At 44.5% G+C, this 27,164-nt stretch overlaps 1 protein-coding gene across 7 annotated transcripts in view; it reads left to right on the top strand.

The window, feature by feature from the left end:
- The window catches only part of ZFHX3 (zinc finger homeobox 3), a 1,434,500-nt gene that overhangs the window by 415,764 nt on the left and 991,572 nt on the right, over positions 1 to 27,164 (top strand). For all 7 annotated transcript variants that reach the window (XM_068259585.1, XM_068259586.1, XM_068259596.1 and 4 more), the window contains one exon: positions 15,532 to 15,586. The gene's annotated coding sequence lies outside the window, so the exon portion shown is untranslated. The remainder of the gene's footprint in view (positions 1 to 15,531; positions 15,587 to 27,164) is intronic.

Raw genomic sequence — 27,164 nt, 5'->3', positions numbered from 1 at the left:
AAGGTGCCTCCTACACAAAATCCCTGCCCCCCCCCCCCCCCCCCCCCACACACACACACACACTCACCCACAGTAGTGGTTGCCAATCTCATGCAGAGTAGCACAAGGAGTGCTATTCTATTTACTGAGTCCATGCCGTCTCTGGTCTCCTTTTCTTACAAGGATACTCTCTCTCTATGCTGACATCCTGTGGCTCCTGATCACGTTCTGCATTGGAAGCTAGAGGTTGCCAGCATAGAGACAGAGGCTCCCGGCAAAAAGAGGGGATCAGAGACAGTGTGGACTTGGCAAATATAACAGCACTCTCTGCACTAGAGGGGGAGGAGCTATCCCTTATAGTTCCTTCACCCCACCCCTCATGATCGTGGGGGTCATAGGGGTTTTTGTTACGCCACTGCAACCAGATATCTGCCACAACATGCTGTGTTTACCCAAGAACATGATTGGGGCTCAAAAAATGTTTGCTACATATATTGCTAATTCCGGGACATGCATATGAACCAGACTTTGGGCCACACACAGATCAGACATCAGAATCAACTAAACACATGCCAACAGACACTCCAAGATTCCTCCAACTGGCTGCTGCATCACTTCATTTTGATGCTTGATCTGGGTGTGGCCCTAAGTCTGGTTCATAAGCATGTCTTGGAATTAACAAGTGCAGTAGAAAGTGAGTTCCGCACAATGTCAGTAGAATCAATTCGGCTTTATTGTATCAAACACATGAAAAAGCTAAAATCCATCGCCACATGCTGACATGTTCCGGACGTTACACGTCCTTAATCATAGCACAGGTGCAAGTGAACGAGGGTGGCCCTTAAATAAAGTGAAACCACACCCAGTAACACATGCTCACAACCCCACCCTCACATAAAGGTGTATCATAAAAGATTGGGGATAACCCCTATCACAAACAATTAGAATAAAAACATAATAACATATGATTAGATACGTTGAAAAACTACGCAGCAGAAAATATGGCAAAAAGTAACAGTACTGAATGCATGATATAATATAAGACAGGCAAAAGAGAATAAAACAAGACAGAAACAGTGTATCTATCAAGTAACTGAGTTTAGGTCCCATCTAGCATTAAGGCCTCTTGGTGAGCGTGTCCCCAACTGAAAAATCCAAAATGCTTCCCGAGTGAGGAGACGCTTGTACACAACGCCTCCCCTCTGGGGTCTATTAACACGCTCAATGCCCTGAAATGAAAAGGAGGACATATCCCCTGCATGGACCAGTCTAAAATGTTTAGCCACATTGGAAATCTCTGTGGTAAACCAACCGGCCCCCCTGTAGTGTTCACTGATCCGTTGTCTGAGGTGTCGAGTAGTACACCCCACTTACTGTACCCGACATACGGCACATGAGATAAGGTAAACAACGGACTGGGTATGACAATTGATATATTGTTTAATGGGAAAACTTTTCCCATTAAAAAAGGAAATGGCAGAACGAGTGCAATTGTGAACACTACAGTAATTGCAGGTGGAAAAATTACATCTGTAGGAACCGGGGACAGTTAACCAACACGGTCAGGAACTACCAGTGGAAAACAAACTGGGCGACAAAATACTCCCCAATGTAGGGGCCTTTCTGCTGGTAAAACTGACTCCCTGTTTGATAATCACATTGAGAGTATCATCAGCCTGCAAAACTGGCAGACATTTCTTAACGATCTGTACAACCTGCTTGTACTCTTGACTAAATGTAGTCACGAATACTGTGTCCTTTTGAGATCGTGAACGTGCCACCCGGGAACTGGGACGTAAAAGTTCCTCCCTAGTTCTCGTAAGGGCCTGCCTCCACCCCCTCTGAATCATCCAATTGGGATACCCACGCTCCGCAAGACGGGAACCTACAGTGTCCAGCTCCACCCCAAGAGCAGAAGCATCCGAGCAATTCCTGCGAATCCGGATGGACTCGCCCACCGGGACCGCCCGAATGGTATGGAAGGGATGACAACTGTTAGCTCTCAGGGTGGAGTTGCCACTGCAGGGCTTGCGGTATGTGCTGGAAACCACAGAGGCCAGGACAGAATCACCCCTAAGAGTGAGGTCAAGGTAATTGACCTCAGTGGGTGACCATTGGAAGGTAAAAGCAAGGTTAAGAGTATTGATGTTGAGAAAGTCAACAAACCTCGCCGCCTCTTCGTGCGTGCCGTCCCAGATGACCAAAAGGTCATCTATATATCTGCCATACCACACAATGTGACCCGAAAAAAATATTAGTATCGCTAAACAGGTGGAGCTCCTCCCACCAACCCATATATAGGTTGGCAAGTGAGGGGGAAAATTTTGCACCCATCGATGCTCCACAACGCTGTAAATAAAAATCGGAATCAAAAAGAAAATAATTGTGGGATGTGGGTAAGCAGATCATGGACGGCACGCCCGATGAAGAACTGAAGGTCCTCCGAAAAAGCAGAATATCTGGCCATATGAAAGTCCAAAGCATCCAGTGCTAAGGAGTGGGGGATGCAAGAATATAAGGATTTTACATCAATAGCGATCCAACTGTAATGTTCTTGCTATTGAAAATGCTGTAGACTACTGAGAACGTGCTTAGTATCTCGTATATAACCCGGAAGGCGTCGTACCAAAGGCTGCAAGTGTTCATCTACCCAATTCCCTAGGCGTTCCCCTAGAGAGCCTATACCGGCCACAATCGGCCTGCCCTCCGGGGGAAAGCCCTGTTTGTGGATCTTGGGCAGATGATGAAACACCGGCACAACCGGGGATGCAACGGCCAGATATTGTGCTACACGCTTGGAAATCACTCCCAGACATTCGCCGAAAGACAAAAGTGAACGCAACTGATTGTCAAATTGAGGAGTGGGATCACCATTCAGGGGAGAGTAGGTGGCCGGATCGTGGAGCTGTCTCAGTGCTTCAGCACGATATACTTCAGCATCCAACACGCCCACCGCTCCCCCCTTATCGGCATTTCTAATGACAATACGTGCGTTGTCACTGAGCGAGGAAAGGGCCTGTTTCTCGGCAGATGAGAGGAATTAACAAGTAACGAGAAAACGAGAGAGAACACAGAGAGCCCAATATAGTGCAGTATGTACAGGATTGATGTGGGTGATGAGAGGCAAGTATGTAAAGTTATACTCACAACTCACAAAGATGAGTTACCAGAAGAACTAGGCTGAATTATAGACACTTGTTGCTGTAAACTTCATCCCCTATTGCCTGATGAAGCGGGACCACACCTGCAAAATGCGTTGCTTTGACCCTTATATAAATAAATAAATTTGAAGTTTTAGCTACTTTTATTCTTTTGGTGCCTCTGTTCATTTCCACATCAGAAATTAACAAGGTTTGTAGTAGTGTTTTGCATTCTGCATCCGGCTGTGGCAGTCGGGCTGGTTTCTTTTCTAGGCAGCCCCTGGTATCTTCTGGCTTGCTTATCTGCAAGGCTTCTCCTGCTATGAAGGATGCTAGTTGTGTGGAGCATGGGTAATACACAGGAGGCTTGTAAGTGCCCCATGGCTTAAGGGGAACTTCAGCCTAAACAAACATACTGTCATTAAGTTACATTAGTTATGTTAATTAACCACTTCAGCCTACAGTGTTAACGTTATGTATCCGAGCAACTTTCACCTCCCAATCATTCACCAATAACTTTATCACTACTTATCACACTGAAATGATCTAGATCTTGTTTTTTCCACCACCATTTAGGCTTTCTTTGGGTGGTATATTTGCTAAGAATTATTTTATAATAAATCCATTTTAACAGGAAGATTAAGAAATGGAAAAACATCATTATTTCTCAGTTTTTGGCCATTCTAGTTTGAAATTAATACATGCTACCTTAATTAATACCCATGTATTTTATTTGCCCATTTGTCCCGCTTATTACACCATTTAAATGATGTCCTTATCACAATGAATGGCGCTGATATATTTGGAAATAAAGGTGCATTTTTTCAATTTGCGTCCAACACTATTTACAAGCCTATAATTTAAAAAATGTATATTAATACACTCCTTTCACATGCATATTTAAAAAATTCAGACCCTTAGGTAACTATTTATGTTGTTTTTTTGTTGTTGTTTTTTTGTTAATTGTAATTTTTTTATTAAAAATTTTATTTGGGTAATTTTTGGTGTGGGAGGTAAACAGCTAATTTTAAATGTAAAATAATGTATTTGATAAAAAATTGATGTGGGTGTAGTTTTTTCTATTTGGCCACAAGATGGCCACAGTCAAAAAGTCCTGGAAGCGATCGATCTCGCTTCCAGGAACTAGAAAGAAGGGAAACTTTTTTTTTTATATGCCGAAAGACCGCGGACTCTGATAAGGGGCCGTCGGTTTTTCTGCTGGGGACTTAGATCAATGAATGGGAATATAGGACTTCGATCAATGAATGGGAACTATATTCCCATTCATTGATCTGTAGGCTAACGGCAGGAGGCGGGATCGCGTGCCTCAAGCAGCCGCAGCAGCACAGCCTATCTGGACCAACATATTCATCCAGATAGGCTCAAGTGGTTAAAATAGATAGGTAATACAATCTCTTACCCACCGTGTTTTAAAAGCACAGGCAAATATTTGTGATTTCATGGGGCAGCCATCTTTTTGGTTGAAAGGAGGTGGCAGGGAGCATGAGCAGGGTCGCCATCAGATATTTTGGGGCCCCTCACACATCATCAGGCCTGGGCCCCCCCTTCCAAGGCCAACCCACTGGTTGCTGTGCCTGCCCACAAGCCACCCCACCCCCGTGTCCGTGCGCGAAGTGCGCTACGTCAAAAAATGTGCATGGGTCTGACACTGAAGAAAGCGGCATGCACAGTGTGATGCTGCAAAGTGGGCATGGCCATGGCATATTGTGGGTGGAGCCAAATACTAGCAAAATACAGGTAGGTTAATAAATGACATAGGGACTTGTAGGTCCGTTCTTTTATCCTTTCTCTTTTGTCCCCATTTTTTCTTTCTGTGCCTCTTTTGTCCCCCTCTGTCTCACCTCAGTTTGTGCCTCTTTTGTGTCCCTCTGTGTGACCTCATGTTTCCGTCTCATCTCTTTTCTCCCTGTGCCTGTTTTATCGGCCTCTATTCCCCCTGTGCCTCTTTTATCCCCCATGTTACCTCTTGTCCCCTTCTGTCTCAGCTCATCCCCCTGCCCTAGTCAGGTATAGGTGCCCCCAGTATAGGTATCCAGGCATAGGTTCCCCCCAGTATAGGTAGCCAGGTATAGGTTCCCCCAGTATAAGAAGCCAGCTATAGGTGGTGTCCCAGTATAGGTAGCCTGGTGTAGATGCCTCCAGTATAGGTAGCCTGGTATAGCTGGTGCCTCAGTATAGGTAGCCAGGTACAGATGGTGCCCCCAGTATAGGTAGCCAAGTATAGGTGGTGCCCCCATATAGGTAGTCTGGTATAGGTGGTTCCAGCCTCAGTATTGCCAGGTATAGGTGGTGGCCCAGTATAGGTAGCCTGTAGCCAGATATAGGTGGTGCCCCACTATAGAAAGTCTGCTGTTGCAGGCTCACTCATGTGCTCCCCACGTTCCAGCACATGCTGCCCTTCCAGCACTTTGGGGGGGGGGGGACCCTCACTGCAGTGTCAGTTGTCCCCCCCCCCGATGGCTGTCCTGAGCATGAGACACAGTTCCAACTGTCCTGTGTCCTGATCACCCCTCCCAGCTGTACCAGCTAGGCTTCAAATCTCAAATTCAAAATAAAATAAAAAATTGCACCAAAACAGCAGAACGAGAACAAAAACAACAGAAATCCCGTCATGCTTTGCAGAGAATCAGGGAAAAATGCCCGGGCAATTTTCTTCTGTGCAGCTAAAAATGAGGCTTGGGTAATAAAAACAAAGTTCTGATGCTGTGAAGCTGTTAAAGAAACACCAAGCCTTCTCAGTGCTGCCGAGTAGATTTTTAGTCTGGAGGCTCACTTTAAGTGTGCTATTGCAGTGTCACGTGACTAATAACTATGCTTTTATGCAGAAATGTTGCAGCCAGCTAGGCGGAAAAGGATTAAGATGAAATGGGGCCCTAGACAAGAGGCAGTTTTTTTCCCACCGCTGATGGTCACCTGTTTTTTTTGTTTTCTTAGTAAGATTTGTTGGGGGCTAGCATTCACCAGGCCCCTTGTAAGTAAAGATGTTTGTTTTCTGAGATTAAAGGGAACCTGTGGTACGAGACCTATGGAGGCTGCCATAATTATTTGCTTTTAAACAATACCAGTTGCCTGGCAGTCTTGATATTTCTGGTCAGAAGTGTCTAAATCACACTCCTGAAATAAGCATGCAGCTAATCTTGTCAGATTTATCATAGACCTATGATCTGCATGCCTGTTCATGGTCTATGGCTAAAAGCATTAGAGGCAGATGATCAGTATGACGGCCAGGCAATGTGCATTATTTAATAGGAAATAAACATGTCATCCTCCATATCCCACTACTCTTGGTTTCCCTTTAAAGAGAGTCTGAAGCGAGAATAAATCGCGCTTCAGACCTCATAGATAGCAGGAGCACGTGTGCTCCTGCTAAACCGCCGCTATCCCGCGGCTTAACGGGGTTCCCTGATCCCCCAAATCCCCTCGTTTCAGCGGGGGAGCGCTTCCTGGTTGGGGCAGGGCTAACCGCCGCAGCCCTGCCCCACGCGCGTCTGTCAGCGCGTATCTCCGCCTCTCCCCCGCCCCTCTCAGTCTTCCTTCACTGAGAGGGGCGGGGGAGAGGCGGCGATGCGCCGCTGATAGACGCGACTGGAGGCAGGGCTGCAGCCGTTAGCCCTGCCTCCAGGAGTGACCAAGTCTGCGACCAAGTGTCGCAGTGGGGGGTTTGGGGGTGAAGGGACCCCCGTTTAGCGGCGCTATAGCGGCGATTTAGCAGGGGCACACACGTGCCCCTGCTAACTATGAGCTCTGAAGCGAGATTTATTCTCGCTTCAGAGTCTCTTTAAGTTAAATGAAGACACTATACTCTAAGTTATCTATACTAAAGGAGAACTCTGTTTCCTATTAGACACTGGCAGATTAGAACTGTCAGAGGGGCGGACAGTCCCTCAGTAAGGTGTAGAAAACTAGTAACAAATGTTTGCTTCTGTACAAATTACTCATGCGGGAAAAGGAAAATACCAGGGATGCCTGACAAAACCAAGTACAGAACCCGGGCTTATCATTTGCCTGCAAATTCATAACTGTCTGGAAACATAATTAAATAGATTTTAAATTAAATAAAATCTTGTGCAACACCGGCTTGTATAGAGCAAATTTTCAACTTAAGCATGATTTAGCTTAAAAGGTATTTATTTATCTGCTTCCAGCAATCAGACGTTTTTCACCTTCCCCTTAACTTATAAACAAAAACAAGGGCCAAATGTAGCCAGGAATCAATATCTGGTGACGTTGTAATGCTTCAACATCAATCAGACACGCCTGAGATGATTTATGAAGTGTAATGTTTCAAACCTGACCCCACCAAATCCCCCAAACCACTTAAAAAATAAATGTGCTCTGGCCTTCCTAACCCCGACGCAGGGAAGGTGATGAAGACAAAGTCGTTTATAAGTCATAGTTTTATTAACGCTTTCAACTTCCCTACTCTGAGTCCTGCAAGGAAGAGGAGTGACTCCTGATGACATGGTGACCGCGCTACGCTTGGGAAGGTGGGGTGGGGGGGACAAATGATCAACTCATAAACAGGCGCTGCGCTCTGCATTATCCCGCCATAAATTCACCAACCTTTCAAGTACATCAAAAGAGCAACCTGAACTGGCCGCTGTGCTGCTGGAGCTTATAAGACTAATGCAGTTCTAATGAGCGGCCTGGCACAGGTCCGTACACATATCTGATTTCCTGGAGACCATCACAGGGAAAGCGTAAGAGACGCACAGAGGGGGCTGCAGCTATACGTCACCCCTCTCTGCTGGTGTCCAGGAACAGGCGGCTAATGGCACTCCCATGTATATACAGTATATTTCTGTGTGTGTGTGATTGTGGCAATCTTGCAAAAAAAAGGGCACATGGGTTTGCCGCTAGCAGAATATTGTTAAAATTAGCGAAATTCTACTACTGAACTAACTAACACAGAACCTTCCCTCTACGGATGCCTAAACCTAAGACCCCCTGGTGGTGCCTAACCCTAACCAGTGGGGGTCTTAGGTTTATGCACAATGGGGGGCATTGTGCATAAACCTAACCAGTGGGGGTCTTAGGTTTATGCACAATGGGGGGCATTGTGCATAAACCTAAGACCCCCACTGGTGGTTCTTAAGACCCTCCCCCCCCTGCTGGTGCCTAACCCTAAGACCCCCTGGTTGCGCATACACCTAAGACCCCCACAGGTGGTTCCTAAACCCCCCCCCTCCCCTGGTGGTGCCTACCCCTAAACCCCCCCCCAGCGGTGCCTAACCCTAAGACCCCCCCCAGTGGGACCTAACCCTAAGGCCCTCCCTGGTGGTGCAGAAGCTTAACACTCCCTGGTGGTGCCTAACCCACAACCCCCCTAAGGGCTCTTTTCCACTATGAAATGCGATCGCGATTGCAATCGCGTTTCAATTTCCACCATGCGATTGAGCTAATATACTCAGTATTGTATAGCTCAATCGCATCCAAAACATGGCAGGACGACGATTGCGTTTGGACCAAAGTCGCATTGCAATGGGATCGCACTAATGGAAGTTGCTGCTGCAGTTTCCATTAGTTTAACATACCTTGCGTTTTGCGATTGGAATCAAATCGCAGGTTAGTGGAAAAAGGCCCTAAACCTTTCCTCCCCACCTACGCCCGCTGTTCAATACCGCTATTTGCATTTCTGCAAGCTCGGGCGCCGATATTTCAAATTATTACCAATAACACTGATGTCACTCGGGTGCATCCAGGCGCTGAAATTTACCTTGTTTGCTGCATATCGGGCCATTAAAAAAGCTGCAATTTGCGGCAAAGAAGGTAAATTCCGGCTCCCGGAGGCACCTGATAGCGGTCACCGCCGTGCACCCAAATTTCCTTTCTTTGCCGTTAATTGCAGATTCTACCAAAATGGCTCCTGTGTCCTCTTTTCCTACTTCAGTAATTGTGTGTACATGTTACATAGCATATATATTCATTATCACAGTGTTAGGCCCAGTTTACATTGTAAGGCGAAACTGCCCATTTAGCGGACCGTACCGGTACGGGTCCTAACCACTGCGCAAAAGATCCAATAGGTTGGTTCACATTGCTCCGTTAGAACGGATCAGCTCGGCCCGTTACTCCACACAGAGCACCCGTTTGGGTCTGCAGTGATTTCTCTGGATTGACGCGTCCACGCTTTGACCACGCAACGTTCCCCAACACAGGAAGTGAAGAGACCCACTCAGCAATAAGATATTTCCACCCCTCTTCAGATTATCCCAAACAAAAATAATTCCTCTCCTAGGCTGTTATTTGTGGAGTGAGAATACATCCAGACTTTGTACCGCCGGGTCAGGAGACGCAGTACACAGGCTGTAAGTCCTGATATTATCATATCTGACAGGCCGATTAGCCTCATAACACATCCAATGGATTTTATGCATTATTTAAAGCCACAGTGTCACATATTTAAAAAGCCGCCCGTCCTCTTGCAAGAGGAAATGGAAAAAACGATTCCTCCAATGATGTCAAAATATATTGTTAATTCTCTCGCAGCCACGCATGCAAATGAGATGTTTAATGTCCTCCCAGCTGGTCTGAGTTCTCAGATCTTCCATCCAGCCTGAGGCCTTTACAAGCCATTGAAGTGTTTATTTATTTGTGCGTTAGAAATCTCGCTTTACTCTAATGCTCATTATGCCATTAGCACTTTCTATACTCTTTCAACACTGGTTTTCTTTTCAAGTAAATCAAAGTACGGCAGCTGGCGGAATTATGTTCCTCGCTAATTCCCGTCAGGTGGGGAACTCGGTGTTGCCTTTCTCCCTGACGTCTTGAAATTCAAACGCTGAAAGTTTAGCTCCCTGTCTGGGGGCACAGTAGGCCGAACAACGCAGGGATTGGAATGGCGCTGTGTTGTTTAGAAACATGCCCTGCTAGCATGAAGTGGGCATCACCACTGGTCTACATTAAAGCCTGGGGTGGTGACTGGATACAGTGTGCAGTACTAAGAGTTTTTCCTAGATAGGGCTGGACTAGCAGCTGAACCATCACCCATGGGGGTGAGTAATCCTCATGTACCAAATCACTGATGGATTTTCCAGTAGGAACAGTGGCCAGAAAGGACAAGTGGCCAGTATGGAACATGGGGCAATGCTGCTACAAAGTAGAGGCCTGCGTGAGACTAATTTTTCAGACCCGCAGTCCTGCTACCCCCACCCCGACCTGCAACACGCTTTCTGGTGAATCTGGTACCCTCACCCGCAGAGCTGTTACCCGACCTGCAACCTGCTTTCTGGTGAATCTGGTACCCTCTCCCGCAGACCCGCTACCCGCACCCGACCAGTAACCCGCTTTCTGGTGAATCTGGTACCCGCACCCGACCTGCAACCCGCTTTCTGGTAAATCTGGCACCAGCACCCGCAGACCCGCTACCCACACCTGACCTGCAATCTGCTTTCGGGTGAATCTGGTACCTGTGCATGACCTGCTACCCGCACCTGACCTGCTTTATGGTGAATCTGGTACCTGTGCACGACCTGCTACCCATACCTGACCTGCTTTCTGGTAAATCTGGTACCCTCACCCGCAAACCCGCTACCCACTTTCTGGTGAATCTGGTACCTGTGCACGACCCGCTACCCGCACCTGACCTGCAACCTGCTTTCTGGTGAATCTGGTACCCTCACCCGCAGACCCACTTCCCGCTTTCTGGTGAATCTGGTACCTGTGCACGACCTGCTACCCGCACCTGACCTGCAACCTGCTTTATGGTGAATCTGGTACCCTCACCCACAGGCCCGCTACCCGACTTGCAACCCGCTTTCTGGTGAATCTGGTATCCGCACCCGCAGACCCGCTACCCGCTTTCTGGTAAAACTGGTACCTACACTTGCAGACCAGCTACCCACACCTGCAGACCTGCTACCCACACCCGACCCACAACCAGCTTTTTGGTGAATCTGGCACCCACAGAGCAGAGCTGCTTCCTGCTTTCTGGTGAATCTGGTACCCGCAGACCCACTACCTACACCCGACCCGCAACCCGCTATTTGGTGAATCTGGCACCAGCACCCGCAGAGCAGACCCGCTACCTGACCCGCAAAATGCTTTCTGGTGAATCTGGTACCCGCACCCGACCTGCAGGCCAGCATTTACCATTTTATTATAAAATATACATAGTTAGTCTCATTGAAAGACTGTAAAGTATGTGAAACCTATTTTTATACACAAACCAAAGCTAAAGAAGTGTTTAAGATCTTTTTTTTTTTTTTTTTTACTTTTTACTAAATTATTATTAAATTAGTTCTGTCCAGCTATGAAAAAACACATCTTCAATCACACACCTGCATTTTCGCAGTTAGCATTAGATACTTGTATAGTGGAGGTGGCGTCTCAGGTTGAGAGCAGGAAGGAGTTTAGCATTAGAGATTAGCAGCAGCAAACAAATAATTAAGTATTCTGGTTCCAGCAGCCATCACAGATTTTGGGAAGCAAAAGACACAAAATTATCTCCTGCTTGCTTTCACTACACCCGACCCACAACCCGCAGGCCACTACCCGCAACCTAATTATCAAAACGGGTACCCGAACTCGACTCGCATTTCGGGTAATCTGAGGTACCCGACCCGATGCAGGCCTCTACTACAAGGTCTCAGTGGACTATTAACAACACCCAGGCTAGGGAAGACTCAAGTGGCTTGTAGGTTCTGCAGGTGAAAAGGTTCTCACCATTGGTGGCTTTAAAGAGGACCTTAAAGAGAAACTCCAACCAAGAATTGAACTTTATCCCAATCAGTAGCTGATACCCCCTTTTACATGAGAAATACAATGATTTTCACAAACAGACCATCAGGGGGCGCTGTGTGACTAATTTTGTGCTGAAACCCCTCCCACAAGAGGCTCTGAATACCGCGGTACTCTGGGCAAACTGCCACAATGTAACAATGTTCACAGACAGGAAATGGCTGTTTAAAGCTGTCTGTAACAGCCAGAGCAGCTAGAAACAGCTACATAACATGCCCACAGTAACAATGTCACCATGTATTACATGTCAGAATGTGAATCTGGGAGAGGAAAGATTTTACAATGAGCAAACACTGAGTAAATCATTTATACATAATTATTGTAAAAATGAAGCACTTTTTTTAATTAAATTATTTTCACTGGAGTTCCTCTTTAACTATTGCACAGGACAGAAACACAGAGAAATGTAGCCTACGTGTAGAGAGTTTAGACTGTCTAATTCCCCCTCATCTGTGATTAATCACAACTGTAATTTGATCTCTCGGCTGTGCCAGCTGGCTGCCTCTGTCTGTTTCCTTGAAAGCATTAAGTAAACACACTGCAGATTTATTGCAGGATTTGTATCAGCTGTAACAAGGAAATGTTTTTTTTTCTGTAAAGGTCATTATGCTGTTGCTTATTTTTTACAGTAGAGAGGAGTTACTGAGTTCAGGTTCGCTTTTAAAAGAAAACATTTTGCAATACTTGTAGTTGTCACAGAAAACTCAAATTATCACCAAACAAGGCAAAACCTACTTCCTTACCTTCACTAAATTCAGAATGGATATGTGGTATATATAAAGTGGCATTGACTTATGAATGTAAGGGTCTGCTGGTCAATAACTGATGTGATTGGCTCATATCAGTATGGTTCAAAAAAAAGTTTGATAATTACTTCCTTGATGACCCAACGTATCCAAAAAGGCACACGTCGGAGGCATAATTCCAAAGACTACAGGGCTACAGCAATATCCATATGAAGACTAGAAGTCACCAGTTGGGGCATGTATTAAGTGTCTGACCACAGAATATGTTCTGTTCTACTAACAACCAATCACTGTCCTTGTTATACAGAGGTACCATCTCGGGGCTACAGGTAGAGCTGGGCACAAGCTGAAATCTGGAAGGCTTAGATTCGTGTGCTCCTTTCCTATAGGAAAAAAATGGGCAATTGCCCAAGGGCCCCAGAGCCTGTAGGGGCCCCCAAGGTGTCCCTCCCCCATCTTAACTGTTGCTCCCCAGGGACTCTGCAGAATCTCTTAAGTTGGGGAGTTGATTGGGGGAGGGTCAGTAGCCAGCTCAGGGGCCCAGGAGGGAAATTTGGCTGCAACAAATGACGCTTTTTGGTCCGGGGGTGTCTGTTGGGGGCCCCCAGGCTAATTTTGCCCTAGGGCCCAATTGTTACTTGAATCGGCCCTGCCTATAAAAACCTGTACTTGTATTACTGGGCCTACCTAACCAGCCCATAATGGCATGATCATGTATCTTGTACTGTTTGCCTTGTATAACTTTGTTCTATGTTGTGTTGTACAACCTTGTTACGTCTGTCATCCTTGAATCATTTATTGTCCAGTGCTGCGTAATATGTTGGCGCTTTATAAATACAATAAAGAATAATAATAAGAAGCATGAACTTCCCAGAAGGGGTTCTAATGTGTACCCTATAAGGGGCCCATTATTTATGGCGATGGACCTAATTTTATCCATGTTAACCCAACATTGTACCATACAAGAGAAGCTGATTGTTTCATTGGTTTCTGTTGCTTAGTAATTTTGCAGTTGGGATTTGTGTCCCAAGTGGGGAATTACAAAGCCAAACAAACATTTGGCCTGTGACAGATTATTGGATTATGGGACTGCTGGCCATCATTCAGTGATGGCTACAGTGACCGCCTAGCTGGCAGTATTGCACCTTCTGCATGTTACAAATATTTTACTGACAAAAATATCAAGGATAAGGTTCATAAAAACATCCCTGAAAGCTCACATAAGTTTATTTTTTATTTAAATGTATTAAAATTAAGCACAACTCCCTCCCAGCTTTTGAATCCTTATTCGCTATGCTGATTGGGAGGTTGAACCCACAAGCATGAGGGTCTTCCCCCTGACCAATACCAACTCACATGGACTTATCCCTGGAAGGGTTCCTTGCAAAAGAGCAAAGGGAGTGAAATCACTTCCTCACTCTTGCAGGGCACCCTTGTACAAATTTTAAGGACAGAGGACTCTTCCACACAGGGCCGGGCAGAGGCAAGAGAGGCTCCAGCCTCAGGGCGCAGTGTAGGAGGGGGTGCACAACTCACTCAGCTAGCATTCCACTATTGTGTTTGAAGCAGAGAGAAATAAGAAAAGGGGATACATGACAGTGACTGCAAGGCAGATAACTAGAGATTAAGGTGTTGGGGGCCCTGGAGCACCTCTTAGTCTAATAGCAATCAGTGTGTGACGGCTGGGGTGGGAGGGATGGAGGGGCGCACTTTGGTGTCTCAGCCTTGGGTGCCGGAGGACCTTGTCCCAGCTCTGCTTCCACAGCACATCAAAAGAACAGTGCTTTGCAAGAAAGGGAAGGACTAACTTCCCTGTTTTGCATGGAACTCCCCACCATTAAAAAGCCATGTGAAATGGTATTGGTCTGGAGGTGGAGCTCCATACACATGGTCTTCCCTCAACCTGCATTGTGGAGATTTTTAAGGATTCCCGAGATGAGAGGGATATGAAGGCTGCCATATTTATTTCCTTGTAAACAATGCCAGTTGCCTATCTTCTGGCATAAGTACTGTCTGAGTCAAAACCGTGGAACAAGCGTATGGCTAATCCAGTAAAACCTGAGTCAGAGTGCCTAATCTGCTGCATGCTTGTTTAGGGTCTATGGCTAAATGTATTAGTGGCAGAGGGTCAGCAGGGCTGCCAGGCAACTGGTATTGCTTAAAAGGAAATAAATATGGCAGCCTCCTTATACCTCTCACCTCGGGTTCCCTTTAAATGATTTTGCACATTGTGAATGTGAGCGTGCAAGAGTGTGTTCAGTATCTGTGCGGTGTGGTCTGTGGTGGGGAGAGACATTAGAGGTGGAGTCCTGCTCAGAAAGCTAAGGGCTCGTTTCCACTAGTGCGGCGTGCGTCTCGCAGACGCACGCCGGCACTGAGCGGGTGGGCGGGATCGCAGGCGAATCCCATGAGCCGTGCCAAATTCGCAGCCTCCGCCGCAAATTCTGCGGGGGGGTTCGGCTGAATCGCTCTCGCAAGCGATTCGGCCGCGGCGCCGTTATCCCCTATGGCAGAGTTTCCCCGTGCGATTCATGTGCGGGGAAACTGCGGAATCGCGGCGGAAACCGCAATAGTGGAAACGGGGCCTCAGTGATGCTTGTTATTCAATATACTCTGTGAAATAATTTGTCAATGTTTTATTTGTTTCTGTCCAAAAATAACAAGCTGACAAATCATTGCATTCCAGCGGTTCTGGAGGTGTGTTTAGCTTCTAAGGGTACAATGGTTAATTTGCATATATTCAGCAGTGATGCCTGGGAGACATCTCAAGCTCACTCCAACCTGAATTATCGCAAATTCTTTCTGTTGTAAGAAAGCAAACTTTTGTTTTTCTCATTGTTTTATTAAATTAATATATTAACATCAGATTGGAAGTTGAAATGTTTGATTCTTTTACTTTATTTTAGGTTATATCATTACCACCAGCAGAAATAAGAAGATCGTGCGGATCTATTGACCCAGGTACGATTGTGGTTTTCTTTCACTTTATATTACATAATATTACAGGATATTTTGACACTGCTTGTGAGGTATTGTACATTGTTAATGGATAAGGCTTGTTGTTGTATTTCATAGGATTGATTTAGGACAGGAGAGAGTAGTCAGAATTGGTCTATTTGGTGTGAAAATACGTGTGGCGTGCTGAAGGTGGTGTCCATTCATATCTTATGGAGTGGTGTTTTTAAAAGTGTGAGATGACGTGTTCAACAATTATTACGGGATCAGTTAAAAATGGCGGCAGAGCCTACAGTGTAAAAATGGCGCCACATTAATTTACAGTAAAAATGGCGCCGCATTAATTTGAGTTAAAAAATGGCGGCGCACTAAAAACGATATTTATCGTTTTATGACTTCCATAAAACTATAAATATCGTTTTGAAATGTGTTGAATATGGCTTTTGCTCTGTGTGGGTATATAGGGGTGTGTGTGTATAGGTGTTTGTGTGTGTATAGGTGTGTGTGTGTATAGGTGTGTGTGTGTATATGTGTGTGTGTGTGTGTGTGTGTGTGTGTGTGTGTGTGTGTGTGTGTGTGTGTGTGTGTGTATATATATATATATATATATATATATATATATATATATATGTGTGTGTATATATGTATGTATGTATGTGTGTGTGTGTGTGTATATATATATATATACACACACACACACACACCACACACACACACACATATACACACACACACACATACATACACACATACACACACACACAGACACACAAGCATACACCCACACATACACTGTATGTACACACACATATATATATGTGTATATATATATATATATATATATATATATATATGTGTGTGTATATATATATGTGTGTGTGTGTGTGTGTGTGTGTGTGTGTGTGTATATATATATATACACACACACACACACACACACACACACACACACACACACACACACACGGAACTTTAAACTCTCAAAAACGAAAAATATTATTTTCCGTAAAAACGATAAATATCGTTTTTTTAAAAATATTGTGCGTAACCTGGCGCCATTTTTAACTGGACGCATGATTACTGGCTTCTCTGGATCACATGTCCATGTTGTAGAGGCAGGTATAACACAAATGGACATTTATCCTGTCAAAGAGCACCGTGTGAGAAAAGAGATGGAGAGGATATACAGTAGGTGAAGGACTCTTTGGAAAGTAGAAGTTTGAGTTTCTGAATGTGTTCCTGGTCAAGATGCTGCCACTCCAGTAATGTATCTGTGTGACAGTTGTAGGTAGTCATGTATAATATAAATGGCAACCAAATGCTGTAGAGGTTTTCTGTGGGTGGATGACAACATTTCACAACGTCCGCCCTCATCAGTTGTAGAAATGGTGCAAAGCTTCTGGTGATATGTCCATATTTCCATCCCACATGTGTTTTGTGTCTTGATGGTTAGAAGGACTTGGTTGACAAAGTACAGAGAACCCAGATAACTCATGGTGACCAGAACAAAGCAGGTCAAAGTCTTGGATGTAGCAATGTATGGAATTCAGTTCTGGGCACCACATTACAAAAAAGATATTGCAGTTTTAGAGCAGGTGCAGAGACGAGCAACAAAATTTATACGAGGGATGGAAGGTCTCACGTACCAAGAAAAGTTAGATAAGCTGGGTTTATTTGTCTAGAGAAAAGACGCCTTAGAGGGGATCTATTTAACATGTATAAATACATCAGAGGGCAATATAAAAGCTTGGCGGATGAGCTTTTTGTCCTCAGGCCTTCTCAAAGGACTAGAGGACATGATCTGCGCATGGAGGAAAAACGTTTTAGCCATTTATTTAGGAAAGGGTTCTTTACAGTAAGAGTGATTAAAATGTGGAATGCATTGCCTCAGGAAGTCGTTATGGCAAAGTCTATACCTGCATTTAAAGGGGGCTTAGATGCTTTCCTTGCGTTGAAAGACATCCATGGCTACAATTACTAGGTAATGCCTAATGATGTTGATCCAGGGATTTTATCTGATTGCCATCTGGAGTCGGGAAGGAATTTTTCCCTTTTGGGGCTAATTGGACCATGCCTTGTAAGGGTTTTTTCGCCTTCCTCTGGATCAACAGGGATATGTGAGGGAGCAGGCTGGTGTTGTACTTTATACTGGTTGAACTCGATGGACGTATGTCTTTTTTCAACCAAAATAACTACCGTATGTAACTATGTAACTATGCAACAGTATTCTCATACTGTCCTTCCAGCTGTGGACAGAGCTGTATATTCTGATGTGAACCAGCAGGAAGCCACAATCCTGAATACTACAATGAAGTTTATTGTAGACAGTAGTAGTAGAATGCACGAACATTTCTAAGAAACCGCTACAGTCTGGGACATTAGCACAATCTTTAGCACAGACTTTATTCAGGTGTAGTAGCGTAAAGGTCAAGGGAAAGGGGGGGTTGGGAGGCATGTGTAATAAGTTCACTATAAACACAAGAATTATAAAAATACAAAACCTTTATTAATTATTGTCAAAAACCCCAAAGAGTTACCCCTAAAAACAGCCCACACGTCAGCCGCTCGCCAGAACACACCGCACCACAACTCTCTTACATCACCACACACCACCGCTCCTAGTTTGAACCACCTAGTGTGGTTAGGGATCCCAAAAAAAAGTTCAAAAATAACCGTATCAATATAGCAGATGATTGGTGTCCTGCTCAGAGAAGGTTAGCATAAGCAAAGTTGTAAATAGTGCCGTAGAAGCAACAGATGCAGAGTGTTAATTTTGCCAGCCAGAAGATTCAGCAGATGACCAGATACAGTTCAGGTCCAGGAATAGGTAAGGCTTAAGCAAGCAGGGTAGACTGTAGCGGCAAATCCGCATATAGGTCAAACATAGAGTTAGTTCACAGGTGTATGGATTGCATGAAAAGCCATATACTGTACCCACTCCGGGCGACGGCACTCTAAGATGGCTGCTTGTGCTCAAGGTTCCTCAACCCACCGCCAGGGCCCAAGGCTAGGGGAGGAACCAGGAAGGAGTCTCACCAAGATCAGATGTTGCTGATGCAGATACGGATTCCCAGGCGTAATTTCCCGCCACTGCTTGTAGTGGCTAGCACTGGACACAGCAGGATCGTGAGGTGGCTGTAGCGGACTGGCAGAGAGTAGCAGGGGGCAGGCCCGGCAGGGCGGCAGTGCGGTAGCCAGAGTCACGCCAGGTACCCTGACATGTTTCGCCGGCCACTTCCGGCTTTCTCAAAGGGAGGCGTGGCTCATCTCGTCATCATGCGCTGTCTAAATACGCACGACGACGCCGTCAAAACGGCAGGCGTGCGCGTCATCCCCCTCCCGGACGGGCCAAGAACCAATCGAACACCAGGAGGAGTGAATACAAAGGTAAACAACTCCTGCGTGTAAAACATCACACGCTGGTGGTTGGTGGTGAGGGATGGCAAAAGGCCACGGCTGGGGGGGCCCAGACAGACATCACTCAAGCACATAACACACACAATCGGCTCAAGTAATGATTATCACCCACATCACAGCGATACATGTAGATAGCAAAGAAAATTTCCATAATTAAATGGAGCCGACGCATGGACACACGAAGTTTGTTAATAAATAATTATGGGACAAAAGATTTATTCAGGTGTAGATATGGGTAGTGAGATTTCAGCTTGCACACTAATTTAATGCAATCTGTATGGCGCTTTGAACCCGGACCAATCATATTGACATGTGCATTTGATTGGCTCAGTTCATTGCTACTTGCCTCCCTTTATAAGCGACACTATACTAATTCTGGGCAGGGTCTCCCTTTATAAGCGACACTATACTAATTCTGGGCAGGGTCTCCCTTTATTAGGAACACTATACTTATTCTGGGCAGGGACTCCCTTTATCAGAAGCACTATACTAATACTGGGCAGGGGCTCCCTTTATTAGGAACACTATACTAATACTGGGTAGGGTGTCCCTTTATTAGGAACATTCTACTAATACTGGGTAGGGCCTCCCTTTATCAGGAGCACTATACTAATACTGGGTAGGACCCCCCTTTATTAGGAACACTATACTAATACTGGGCAGGGCCTCCCTTTATTAGGAACACTATACTAATACTGGGTAGGGCCTCCCTTTATTATGAACACTATACTAATACTGGGCAGGGCCTCCCTTTATTAGGAACACTATACTAATACTGGGCAGGGCCTCCCTTTATTATGAACACTATAGTAATACTGGGCAGGGCCTCCCTTTATTAGGAACACTATACTAATACTGGGCAGGGCCTCCCTTTATTATGAACACTATACTAATACTGGGCAGGGCCTCCCTTTATTAGGAACACTATACTAATACTGGGCAGGACCCCCGTTTATTAGGAACACTATACTAATACTGGGCAGGGCCTCCCTTTATTAGGAACACTATACTAATACTGGGTAGGACCCTCCTTTATTAGGAACACTATACTAATACTGGGCAGGGCCTCCCTTTATTAGGAACACTATACTAATACTGGGTAATCCTCCCTTTATTAGGAACACTATACTAATACTGGGTGGGGCCTCCCTTTATCAGGAGCACTATACTAAAACTGGGTAGTGCCTCCATTTATTAGGAACACTATACTAAAACTGGGTAGGGCCTCCCTTTATCAGAAGCACTATACTAATACTGGGTAGGGTGTCCCTTTATTAGGAACAGTCTACTAATACTTGGTAGGGCCTCCCTTTACCAAGAGCACTATACACTGGGTAAGGACTCCCTTTATTAGGAACATTATACTAATGCTGGCTGGGTAGGGTCTCCCTTTTTTAGGAATGCTGTACTAATATTGGGTAGGGTCTTCCTTTATAAGCAACACTATATTAATACTGGGCAGGGCCTCCCTTATTAGAAACACTGTATTCATACTGGGTGGGGCCTCCCTTTATTAGGAACACTATACTAATACTGGGTAGGGCCCCCTTTATTAGGAACACTATACTAATACTGGGTAGGGCCTCCCTTTATTAGGAACACTATACTAATACTGGGCAGGGCCTCCCTTTATTAGGAACACTATACTAATACTGGGCAGGGCCTCCCTTTATTAGGAACACTATACTAATACTGGGCAGGGCCTCCCTTTATTAGGAACACTATACTAATACTGGGCAGGGTCTCCCTTTATTAGGAACACTATACTAATACTGGGTAGGGCCTCCCTTTATTAGGAACACTATAGTAATACTGGGCAGGGCCTCCCTTTATTAGAAACACTATAGTAATACTGGGTAGGGTCTCCCTTTATTAGTAACACTATACTAATACTGGACAGGGCCTCCCTTTATTATGAACACTATACTAATACTGGGCAGGGCCTCCCTTTATTAGAAACACTATAGTAATACTGGGTAGGGTCTCCCTTTATTAGTAACACTATACTAATACTGGACAGGGCCTCCCTTTATTATGAACACTATACTAATACTGGGCAGGGCCTCCCTTTATTAGGAACAGTATACTAATACTGGGCAGGGCCTCCCTTTATTATGAACACTATACTAATACTGGGCACGGCCTCCCTTTATTAGGAACACTATACTAATACTGGGCAGGGCCTCCCTTTATTAGGAAAACTATACTAATACTGGGCAGGGCCTCCCTTTATTATGAACACTATACTAATACTGGGCAGGGCCTCCCTTTATTAGGAACACTATAGTAATACTGGGTAGGGGCTCCCTTTATTAGGAACACTATACTAATACTGGGTAGGGCCACCCTTTATTAGGAACACTATACTAATACTGGGCAGGGCCTCCCTTTATTAGGAACACTATAGTAATACTGGGTAGGGTCTCCCTTTATTAGTAACACTATACTAATACTGGGCAGGGCCTCCCTTTATTATGAACACTATACTAATACTGGGCAGGGCCTCCCTTTATTAGGAACAGTATACTAATACTGGGCAGGGCCTCCCTTTATTAGGAACACTATAGTAATACTGGGTAGGGCCTCCCTCTATTAGGAACACTATACTAATACTGGGCAGGGCCTCCCTTTATAATGAACACTATACTAATACTGGGCAGGGCCTCCCTTTATTATGAACACTATACTAATACTGGGTAGGGTCTCCCTTTGTAAGGAACACTATACTAATACTGGGTGAGGTCTCCCTTTATTAGGAACACTATACTAATACTGGGTAGGGCCTCCCTTTGTAAGGAACACTATACTAATACTGGGCAGGGCCTCCCTTTATTAGGAACACTATACGAATACTGGGTAGGGTCTCCCTTTGTAAGGAACACTATACTAATACTGGGTGAGGTCTCCCTTTATTAGGAACACTATACGAATACTGGGTAGGGTCTCCCTTTGTAAGGAACACTATACTAATACTGGGCAGGGCCTCCCTTTATTAGGAACACTATACTAATACTGGGTAGGATCTCCCTTTGTAAAGAACACTATAGTAATGCTGGGTACATATTATGGCGCCCATGGATGTTGTGAACACTGGGTACATCCACACAAGACAGCTGTTTAATGTGTTATTCACAGAACTTGCCTGCAGTTGTAAATCGGTGAGGGAATATCCTGCAGATGGGAGGTTCACAGCCAAAGTATCCGACATTATTTAGGAAGCATTGTTATAAAGTAAGGCAGCGTTTTCTGTGTGTATTTGCCACAAGGACCCGTTACTATCCTTTCTGGCAGTTGTCTGTCAGTGTGATTGCTGTTTGTCTGCTCTCGTTGTGCTGCTGTTGGTTACAGAGTTTTGTGTTTTTTCCTCCGGAGATAATGTGCTCGTACTTGCATGCATTACAGCTATAATATGTAACTTATACCTTTCATCTGTTTGACACAGTGCGTTTCGTTGCTTAAATTGTTATTGGAATATTTATGATCCATTTTGGTTTTAATGACAGTCTCTAAGTGGCGTATTGTTTACTCCAGCTATGGATTGACTTAAATTCAGGCGCGCTTGTTTCTAGTTGCGAGCGCGATGGGAACAGGATGTGAGGCGCGGGATCCCTCGGGCAAGGTCTTCCATGCTTTATGCGCAGCCCGGCGTTCACTTATTGCTGTCTCTTCCGGTATACTCTCACCGCTGCCGCTCTAAGACCTGGCACTGCTGATCTGATTAATTTTGCATTGATCTTAACCCCTTGTCTTGCCTTCAGCAAATTAATCCGTCATCCGTTATTATCAACTGCAGATGCCACCAGTTAATGGCTGCAAGTGCACTGGAAAGAGAAAGAAGACTTTATTTACCTGAAAGAGTACCTGTCATACAAGTCTCTGCCCTTAAAGAGAACCTGTACTGAGTAAAATTATTTAAAATAAACACATGCGGTAACTTCAAATGCACATTACATAGTTAGCTTACCATCAGTTCCTTTCAGAAGCTCACCATTTTCTTCTGACAATTATCCCTTCCAGTTCTGACAACATTTTGTCAGAACTGGAATATATCAGTTGCTGTCAGTTATATATCAGTTGTTGTCAGTTATAGCTGAATGGACAACTGATGTGCAAGTTAATGTCCATGTTTCCCTATGGCTCAAGTGGGCGATGTTACAGTTTAACTGTGTGCTGGCCAGAAAGCTGTTATGGGTAATGGCCATTTTTAAAATGGAGGACGGAAAATTCCCTTGATCACAGCTGACAAATGGGATGCAGGAGAGGAGAAAGAGATTGAGGAGTAGACTACATGGGAGGTAAGTATGACTTGTGTATGCTTATTTTGACTTTTAATTTTCAGTTCAGGTTTTCTTTAAAGTGCCACCACAGCGGTGTTAGGAGTGTAATATATATATATACATAGATAATGCAGTGCACAACAATTTAACTAGTATTTACACAAATTACGCAAATAGTGCAACTCTGGTTACCTACAGTAGATAATGTGCGTGTTGCTAGTATGCCATGCGTAATGCTACCTGCATAAAGTGCATTCCACTAGCAATGTGCACCTTAATCTAGATAACATGCAGTTCCCTATCGGTGCCCATAGTCTGTTCTCAGCAGGGACTGCAGGGGAGGCAGGAGGTGTGTACTCAGCAGGGACTGCAGAGGAAGCAGTAGGTGTGTTCTCAGCAGGGACTGCAGGGGAGGCAGGAGGTGTGTTCTCAGCAGGGACTGCAGGGGAGGCAGGAGGTGTGTTCTCAGCAGGGGAGGCAGGAGGTGTGTTCTCAGCAGGGACTGCAGGGGAGGCAGGAGGTGTGTTCTCAGCAGGGACTGCAGGGGAGGCAGGAGGTGTGTTCTCAGCAGGGACTGCAGGGGAGGCAGGAGGTGTGTTCTCAGCAGGGACTGCAGGGGAGGCAGGAGGTGTGTTCTCAGCAGGGACTGCAGGGGAGGCAGGAGGTGTGTTCTCAGCAGGGACTGCAGGGGAGGCAGGAGGTGTGTTCTCAGCAGGGACCGCAGAGGAGGCAGGAGGTGTGTTCTCAGCAGGGGAGGAAGGAGGTGTGTTCTCAGCAGGGACTGCAGGGGAGGCAGGAGGTGTGTTCTCAGCAGGGACTGCAGGGGAGGCAGGAGGTGTGTTGTCAGCAGGGCTGCAGGGGTGGCAGGAGCTCTGTACTTAGCAGGGAGTACAGGGGGTGCAGTATGTACATAGCTCACAACTGTCCCTTTTTTGGATAGGATTGTCTCTTTGCCCCCACCCCCCCATTTTTTTTTGGACTGATGCACAGATCTAGTCAAATATGTTGTTGTTGTTGTTTCTACTGAAAAACTGTATTTAAATGACTCTAAACTTTATTCCCCTCCTGTACATTGATATCTTTCTTATTTTCAAATGTTAAAATGAAGGAAATCTACTGGTGATAGAGAGGACTAGTGTGGTCTGAATAAGAAAACTACATATTTGGCTTCTGAATCATGACAGGTGTGGTGGAGGAATAGTTAGAGGTGTGGCAGGGGCGTGTCTTAAAGCATCCCTCTTTCTTATCTCAAAAAGTTGGGAGGTATGAGTATGTCTTGTCTCTGCAGGACTGCAGAGGGAGCAGTTTGGGCTTCAGTTGAGCTTCAAAGGTGTATCTTAGTGCGTTTAAAGAGAAACTCCAACCAAGAATTTAACTTTATCCCAATCAGTAGCTGATACCCCCTTTTACATGAGAAATATATTGCTTTTCACAAGCAGATCATCATGGGGCGCTGTATGACTGATATTGTGGTGAAACCCCTCCCACAAGAAGCTCTGAGGACTGTGGTACTTTTGCCAGTTTGCCACAATGTAACAAGGTTCACAGACAGGAATTAGCTGTTTACAGCTGTCTCAAACTGCCAAAACAGCTAGCAGCAGCTACATAACCTGCCCACAGTAAAAATGGCACCATGTAATAAATGTCAGAATGTAAATCGGGGAGACTAAAGATTTTACAATGAGCAAACACTGACTAAATCATTTATACATAATTATTGTAAAAATGAAGCACTTTTTTTTATTATATCATTATTTTTACTGGAGTTCCTCTTTAACCACTTCAGCCCGAGAGCAATTTTCACATATAGGCGCTGCTCCCATTCATTTGCCAATAACTTTATTACTCCTTATCACAACTAAATGATCTATATATTGTTTTTTTTCAGGACAAATTCGGCTTTTAGTGTGTGTTCACTTTGTTTAGTAATCACCTTATTTTCTATGCATTTTAAAGGGAAAATAAGGGAAAAAGATGAAAAAAACTATCTATTTCTCCATTTACATCCATTATAGCTTTAAATTAAACAGTGCTGACTAGTTAAACCCACTAATTTTATTTGCTCATCCATCCTGGTTATTGCAACATTTAGATTATGTTCCTAGCACAATGTATGGAGAGAATATTGTATTTGGAAATAAAGGTGTTTTTTGTTTTCTCATTGTACACTGTCAATGATTACAAGGCCTTATTTTGAAAAATAATAGTAATATACCCTTATGGCATACATATTTAAAAAGCCAGGTTCCTAAGGTAACAATATATGTTGTTTCTTTCATATTCTGTCACTTTGTTTTCATTTTACTAGTCTTTTATTTTGGTACAGAATATGCAAAAATGTAATTTCTTTTGATTCAGTTTGTGACTAAAAAAAATACAGGAGACATGGGCCTCAACCCTAAAACTCTTTAAACTCTATTCTACTACTTATCACGGTTAAAATGATACCACATATGTCTCTTGTAGTGTTGCTAAAACTTTCCCAAGTTTGATCATAATTCTGAAAATGACTTTTTATATTTGATTGAGTTTGTCCCTACCTATTTTTCATGTGACGTGGTTCACAGGTTTTAGACACACCTAAATGGATTCCACAACTCGTCACGGTTAAAATGATACCACATGTGCCTCATTTAGTAGCAAACTGGTGGTGCACTCCCCACAACAACACTGGACAAATATATTTGTCCAGTTGGGCTTAAGTGGTTAAAGGATACCCGAGGTGACATGTGACATGATGAGATAGACATGTGTATGTACAGTGCCTAACACATAAATAACTAGGCTGTGTTCCTTTTTACTTTCTCTGCCTGAAAGAGTTATACATCTGGTATGTAAGTAGCATTTCCTGTCTAAGTCAGGACTGGGTCAGACTACCATGTGACCCTCACTGATAATACAGAAAATGGCTTCTGAGAGCAGAAAAGAGATAAAAAGGGTCAATGGTTCATAGATTTTAGCTCTGGCATACTTCACTGAATGTGTTATTGATCAAAAACAATAAAACAGTAAAAACGTAAAAAGTAGATTTAAATATAAAATAAAACTTTGGAAAATCCTAAAAAAGTAATTTTAGGAGAAGGATGTATACAACTGTTTATTTCATTAGTTTATTTTTACCGGGGTGTCCTTTAATGTTTTATCTTGCAGATCAGACATGTGTCCAGGGCTTCTGTACAGCACAGATCTGAAAATCCCTCAATTTAGGTTGCTTTTCAGATCATATTCAAGCTCATTATGATCAATTAACCTGATTCATCTGCAAATCCGCCTCTCTTCTCTTCATTTGAACCTCCCATGAAATCATAAAACATAAGTGCTTATAATTGTCATGAGAGCAGTAAATTAAAGAAGTATCAGAGTTTTGATGAAGAGAATTAAATACGGGTTATTCAAGTAGCTACTTTGTTTATGTTGTCATTTCACGCTGTGCGTCAGGAAATGCCTGAAGAGAGATGTTATCACAATTTGTCTAATGGGATAATTGTTTTGGCTGATTCTTGTCACGCGGCGGCCATATTACCTTTCTGTCCTTGTCAGATCTTCCGAAATTTATCGACTTTCTTTTTCCATCCCATTTGTTCATTCCTTGTATGTCTCCACGCTGCACAAGACAAATACTGGCCTGCTCAGTAATGCCTTGTCTACATGTTAGCCCCGAAAACTGAGTGCCAGCTTTTGGCATCAGCCAGCCTAGAATATATTGTATCTGTACCAAGTATCTTCGGAGGTTTAGAGTTAGGCACCACCAGGGGTTCTTAGGGTTAGGCACCACCAGGGGGTCTTATGGCCCATACTCACGGGCTACAGTTGTCGCCGCAACACGCGGCGCGCGCGTGTGTTGCGGCGACAGATCTCCCATGAGTATGAGGCGCAACACGGGCGCGCAC

The sequence above is a fragment of the Hyperolius riggenbachi genome, chromosome 11 (assembly GCF_040937935.1).
Source record: "Hyperolius riggenbachi isolate aHypRig1 chromosome 11, aHypRig1.pri, whole genome shotgun sequence".
NCBI classification, from domain to species: Eukaryota; Metazoa; Chordata; class Amphibia; order Anura; family Hyperoliidae; genus Hyperolius; species Hyperolius riggenbachi.
Note: the sequence above shows the minus strand (reverse complement) of the source record. Positions and strands in the feature narration are given on the sequence as shown.